The sequence below is a fragment of the Branchiostoma belcheri genome, unplaced genomic scaffold (genome assembly GCF_001625305.1).
Source record: "Branchiostoma belcheri isolate BF01 breed outbred unplaced genomic scaffold, Haploidv18h27 scaffold48, whole genome shotgun sequence".
NCBI classification, from domain to species: domain Eukaryota; kingdom Metazoa; phylum Chordata; class Leptocardii; order Amphioxiformes; family Branchiostomatidae; genus Branchiostoma; species Branchiostoma belcheri.
The window spans coordinates 1,656,738-1,662,838 of record NW_017804109.1 but is presented as its reverse complement, the minus strand read 5'-3'; the positions used below and the strand labels follow the sequence as shown (position 1 = coordinate 1,662,838).

The 6,101-nt window shown below is 42.1% G+C and overlaps 1 pseudogene; it reads right to left on the bottom strand.

The window, feature by feature from the left end:
• Positions 1-3,385: 3,385 nt before the first annotated feature.
• The window catches only part of LOC109479328, a 9,327-nt pseudogene continuing 6,611 nt past the window's right edge, over positions 3,386-6,101 (bottom strand).

The window sequence follows — 6,101 nt, the reverse complement described above, 5'->3', positions numbered from 1 at the left end:
GAGGGAGAGAGGGAGGGAGAGAGGTGACCCTTGGACAATAAGATTGTGTGCATTTCCGAAGGAGAAAATCAAGGAAAAGTTTCTCAATAAATAGTAGAAATTGGCCTAAAAATGAATGTAACTGGCCAGGGAGTTATCCGGCCATAGAGGGTCCATTTCAGTCTACATAGCTGCAGGTGCCCCTTGACATGTTAACTCTCTATTTGGCTAATTTCTACTCTTTCCAGCCGCCTCTCGAAGCCTGGTAGAGGCTAGGTCTTGGCCATAGGAGTCTGGTGGAGACTAAGATTTCATTATGTAACACGACACTCAAGAAGTGCACTCTGAAGTGGCTTCCAGGATGATCCTGTCCCTGAACAGCTGTTTTCCCTCCTTCCCTCCGTCTTTAAGTGGCTCAAACAAGTGGGAAGACCCTTCTTACCGCCCTGATCTGTACTGAAACAGTATCAAGATCACAAACAAATTGTGCTAATCCGTCCATCCCCCCTCTAGTCTTTTAATTTCCTGGAGACATCCCCAGATTTGGAGATGTTTGGTCAGAGTTGGGGGTCCTCAAATGATGTAAGATCCAATTTGCACTTCGTTGATTTGCTGGATTAATCAGCTGTCCCGGTGGTTTTCTCCATTATTGGTTCTCATCCTCCCCATATCCTAACTACAGCCTGGGTGCCAGGGTGCCAGACTGCCAGACTGTTGCTAGGTCCTTGGCTAGGATATTTTATGTCCCCGAGGACAGTTTACCTTAGGAATGGCAAGGCCCTGACAACAGCCTGGCATCCAGGCTATTAAACAGATAACAAGCTGATACCTGTCACATCAGAGTCCAGCTGACAAATGTACCAAATGAAGGAGGAGACTTTTTACACATCTACATGTATTTTAAAGTGTTGTAAATTGTCTTAGTTAAAGCATTGCAGTGTTTGAACAAAGACAGATTTATAATTTTGAAAATTGAGTTTGGCAACTTCGGATCATACTCAGCAAAGCTTTCCATCCATCTTTTCAGGGTTTTAGAAGTAGGATGATTCTGCACTTGAAATTCCTGCAGCTGTGTAAGCTGTTACGCCAAAAAAACAGTTACTCAAGCAACCGGATGAGATTTTTAAAACTGTCAGACGTTTTAGGTAGCATCCACTACCTTTCATCAGTGACACTGGTGAGTTGTCCGACAAAAAGCAGGATTATAAAGTATCATGGAACTTCATCTGTGTTGGTAGTTACATGTTTGGAGTTAAAACTTTTGGTCCAACACAAAGAAGTTCTCTCACCTAGAGCTTTTGACCAGTCACTCTGGTCTTCCTCAGTAGACTTACAGGTTTATAAACTGTTATATGTTTATAGCAACCCTTGAAATGTCATTTCCACGCTGCTTAGCTGTGGATTATCCTCTGCCAATGATCTGGATTAAGGGCCATATGTGGTTAATCAGGGGAATATGAGCCGTAATGCTGATTTCAGACCCAAATCCCCCTTTTCCACCCCTTGTTACTTGTCTTTGTACTGATCTTATCTGGAGGACAGCCACTCCAGTTCTTTAAGGCTGATCCAAGTTTATTTCTGGGTTCTTGTAGCGGAAATACTGTAAGAATAAAATTCTGATTTTGAACCTCCTAGAAAGTCCTCAGATTCACTAGAGATGTTTTAGTAAGAAAATATTGGTGGTTGGCAAGAAAACTTTTCAAAAAGCTATTAAACATGTGCTTGAATTTTGTATACATGTATCTGTGTCATGACTTCAAGATCTAGTTGCAGCATTCTGAAATGTTCTTTTTATCTTGACATTGGTTCTTAGGATTTCTTTCTTTGCAGAGACTTCAAGACAAATGAAGAAAAGCAATGTTGTTTCTTAGCTTCAAAGTTCACCTGTCATTGTGAAACAGATTTCACTGTAATTTCCAACACAGAAAATCAGGCTTTTTTTCATCCGTTCAACTGCAGTCTTTGTCAATGTTGTTTCTTAGCTTGAGTTCAGTTGTCATTCTAAAACAGGTATTCAGTGTAATTTCCAACACAGAAAAATAAGTTTTTTTTCATCCGCTCAACTCCAGTCTTCTCAGTGTTGTTTCGTGTTCAACTTCTCCAACCTATGCCACCACTTAACATTGGCAACAACAAAAGAATGCAGGAAACAAACGTTTGAAGGTCATTGAAGGTCGTTGATAGGTTCTAGCCTCGTGTCACTCAGCACACAAACTTAGCAGGTCACGCTGCGGTTATTGCAGATTTATGAAAACCATGAAATGTCTTTTATCACGGAAACCATTTGACAGCTAATTAAAATTGCTTTTCAAACTTTTTTAAATTAATAGGCGAGCCAATTTGGACACGGCTTTTAAAAGATTACAGCAGGTGGTCTTCATTGATTGCTTCGGTTCTTTTTGTGTTTTTTTTTTTTTGTGTTTTTTTTTATATCAGCTTCAAGGCTGACCTGTTTTTGGGTCCTTCTCTGGGGTTATTTCCTGTCCCTGGCACACTTTTTTGTAAGCAACTTGGCAAGGCTTATTGATGATTCCAGAATTTTGAAATTGAGCAGAAGACCAAATCTTTTCCTGAGTGATAAGGACATCAAGCACAACGTCATTTAGAAAAGAGGAAGGTTAGAAAGTGACAAATATTCTTCTACATATTATAATATAAGTACTTCTACATATTATAATATAAGTTATAATAAAAGTACTTCTACATATTTGCGATTCAAGGATGTGATCTAGCATATACATAATGTGTCCTTTTTTTGGTGCCACAGGCGTTATGGAAATGTATTCCTCCAAGTTCTTGTAGCTTTTACTGTTTTGAACTTTTTTATCACCAAGTTTATGTGTTGTCCAGTAGGGAAGCAAATTTTCTCCATCAAAAGTCTGAACCATGGCCTGAACTAGGTAGCTTTTATTGAATGAACTTACGCAAAAGACAATCATTATTCTTGTCTTTTGTTGGAGGGACAATGTGTCTTTTGGTCCAAAATTCCACCAACAAGAGATTCAAAGAAGTTAATTTTGTAGACAAAATGTGATCATTGTCCAGGTGGCCTTTCTTCTTCTCCTGTGTCAAAAGTTTGGATGCCACAAGTTTGGGTTCAAGTTCAGGGTGAACAAGGTTCACCAACAGTGTTGTGCCCCGGGTCACTGTAATTATGCAATACACACCATGTGGAAACTGCTGCACAACTGTTGCTGATGTTATCTACCTAACAGAGCTTTTCATATTAGTTTTAATGATTTTCAGTTCATTGGTAGATGAACATTGTTGTACAGTAGTGGTGAAATATCTCTTGAATTTTACCAGCATTTTGCCTTGTTGGACAGCAAATCAAATGAAAAATGCCTACAAAAATCTGACATTGTTGTACAGTGGTGTAGAAGGACGTTTGGCCTGTATCAGCATGTTAGCCTTCGTTGTTTCCTCTCCACAACAGGTCCCACAGGGCACCTGCAGTCTGCTGGGCCTTTATCGTCCTTTCATCCAATAACGCCCGTTTGTCTCCGCACCACAACACGTCCGGATGAAAGCCCTCGTCCTTCCTCCCGCTGGGAAGATAAGAGGAGTGACCAATCAGGTTTCCCGAAAAGTGGGCGTCCCTTTGTCCGTGGTCGGTTCCGCATCCGCAAGTTTGCATGTCGGTCCTGGGAAGGGGGGCCTGCATGCCCTTTTCCGTAGAGCGTAACCAGACATTTTAATTCTACGTAGAGCGTAGACAGACTGCTCTAATGCAACGTAGAGCGTAAGTGGCACATTTTGCATTTTAGTTCTACGTAATGCATTGTAGCCACTGGGAATTTATCGTAAAGCGTAATCGAGAGCTCTCAAAATTTTGCGTAGAGCGTTGTCGGGACCCCCCGTGCAGACCCCCTTTGTCCAGGGTCAGTTCCGCATCCTCGAGTTTGCATGTGGATCCTGGGAATCTTGCCTCGTTCTTTGGCGTCCTTGTTCGGATAATGACGGGGTTTTTTGGTCTGGCAAATTGAAACCTGTCCAAGGGTGGGTTTAATATTGGGAAGTGGGTTGAGATGTGACGGGGGGAACACAAGGCGACACTTGTTCCTGTGCACCGCAGGTTGGTTCGGTGCCGCGATGACATTCCTTTAGCCTCTACCAGGCTTTGGGAGGTAAGGCTAGAAAGAGAAGAAATTGGCCAAATGGAGAGGTAACATGCCAGGGGAGTTGGTCAATTGTTACGTTTTCTACTCTTTCCAGCCACTTCCCAAAGCCTGGTAGAGGCTAACATTTCTGTGCCGGCAGACCTGTTATGGCATGTGCGTTCAAGTGGACTTGATTGAAGACAATCTCTGCATTGAAGCTCCTAGTCCTTGAACAGAAGCATTGGATGTATGACATTCTATTCACAGTACTTGCTGGGTGTTAGCACCAGGGCAGGACCTGTTCTCTTAGTGTGTCAGTTTACTGATTGAAGAGAGAACCTGGAGAAATATAGTCTCTACCAGACTAACTACGCGGGCTACATATAGGAGAATATTTGCCAGGGGAGTTTGGTCGCCTTGTAGGTTTGACTGGCCACGCAAGAAAGAAACTACCTCCCCACGGCCGGACTCCCCTGGCCCATTCGACTCTCGTTTTTGCGATCCATATTCCTGTAGAAAGACCTGGTGGAGGCTACTGCCCTGGTGCTAACACCCAGGCAGTCTGGAGCCGGGGAGACCGGGCTGGCCACAGGAACCTGTTGGGTCTAATTGGTGGCCGTGTGTTTCACCTGCCGCGCTCCTACAGGCGTCCGGCCCACCAATTTACCCACCACTTCCTGCAGCCTGACAACAGACGAGAGCCAGGGGTGCGTGGTTCGGACTGAAACAAACAGGCCCCTTTCTTTCTGTCCCTGTTTTTTTCCGTCGGTGATTGGTTCCAGTGTGGTGGTGTTCACTAATCACCTGTTTTTCACCGGGTATAAAGAATTGGGCAGCAGGTAATGAAGGTTTAGACCTGCTGGGTCCTGCTTGGGAAAATGACCGCAAATCTCTCTGAAGCACTATAGGTACATGCCAGGCATTGATAACTTGGTATTATTTATAATTGGGCCTTGGTATGAGAGAGCAGCCTTCATGAACAACAAGGAAGGGTAATCAGGCAGATCATGATTGAAATGAAACAAGACTTTTGAAAAAAGTTTATCTCGGCCGCTGGCCATGTAGTTTTGTGTTCTTTGAGGATGTCCACATAGATTTGTGTAACTGCTAGAGAGGAAAGAATGTATTACCTAGTATGTTCATACCTGTAACACCAAACAGGGTAATAAATTGGCTTCCATTATCATTTGCTTCAATGGAATTAGTGAAAAATATTAATCTCGAAGCAGATGTTGGGAGGGAAAATGTTTAGGTAGAGATACAGATTTTCATTTGTGATTGAAGATTTGAGAGACAGGAAAGAGTTTAGGATATGTATGTGGAGCTAATTTCTCTGTTAGAGTAGGTTACACAGCTCTATGTATGGGGAAGACATTTTTTGGAATCAGTAGTGTCATGTTGTATATTACAGAGGAACTATGTTTCATCTGTATGTTTCATTGAAATTGTAATGTCTGGACAATACTGATGAATAAAGAGCAAAGATGCATGTGTCAAAAGTGAAATGTTTTATTTTGGTATAACTTCATGAGACAACACAAAATGGAGTGGCTACAATAACAGAGCTGTCAAACGTTATCAAGCTTAATGCACTAACATATTGTTAGGTTGTACGAATTCATAAATTTTCGACGGGGGGGGGGGGGGGGCGATAACGTAACTCTAAATCTGTTCAACAGCACGAATAAAACACAATGTAATTGATTGCCCTTGCCCGTAGTATCTTTAGCTCCATTTTTATCCTATGGCTCTATGCCTAATACCCTTATAATTCCTGATATTTTGCTATTTTTGCTAAGTAAATACCTAAGCAGCCTCATGCGTTACATCCGGGATCTTCGATATGGGAAATTCCATTCAGGCCACTAATCAAAAGCGACATCTTGCGACCGAGGAATATAGTGCACTTCCATAACCTTCGTCTTGACTTATTCAGATGTCTCAAGGTAATATTAAAACGTAATTTTTTAAACTTGGTTTATTGGTGCAATTGCAGCAGTTATTACCAAATCTTTATAACAT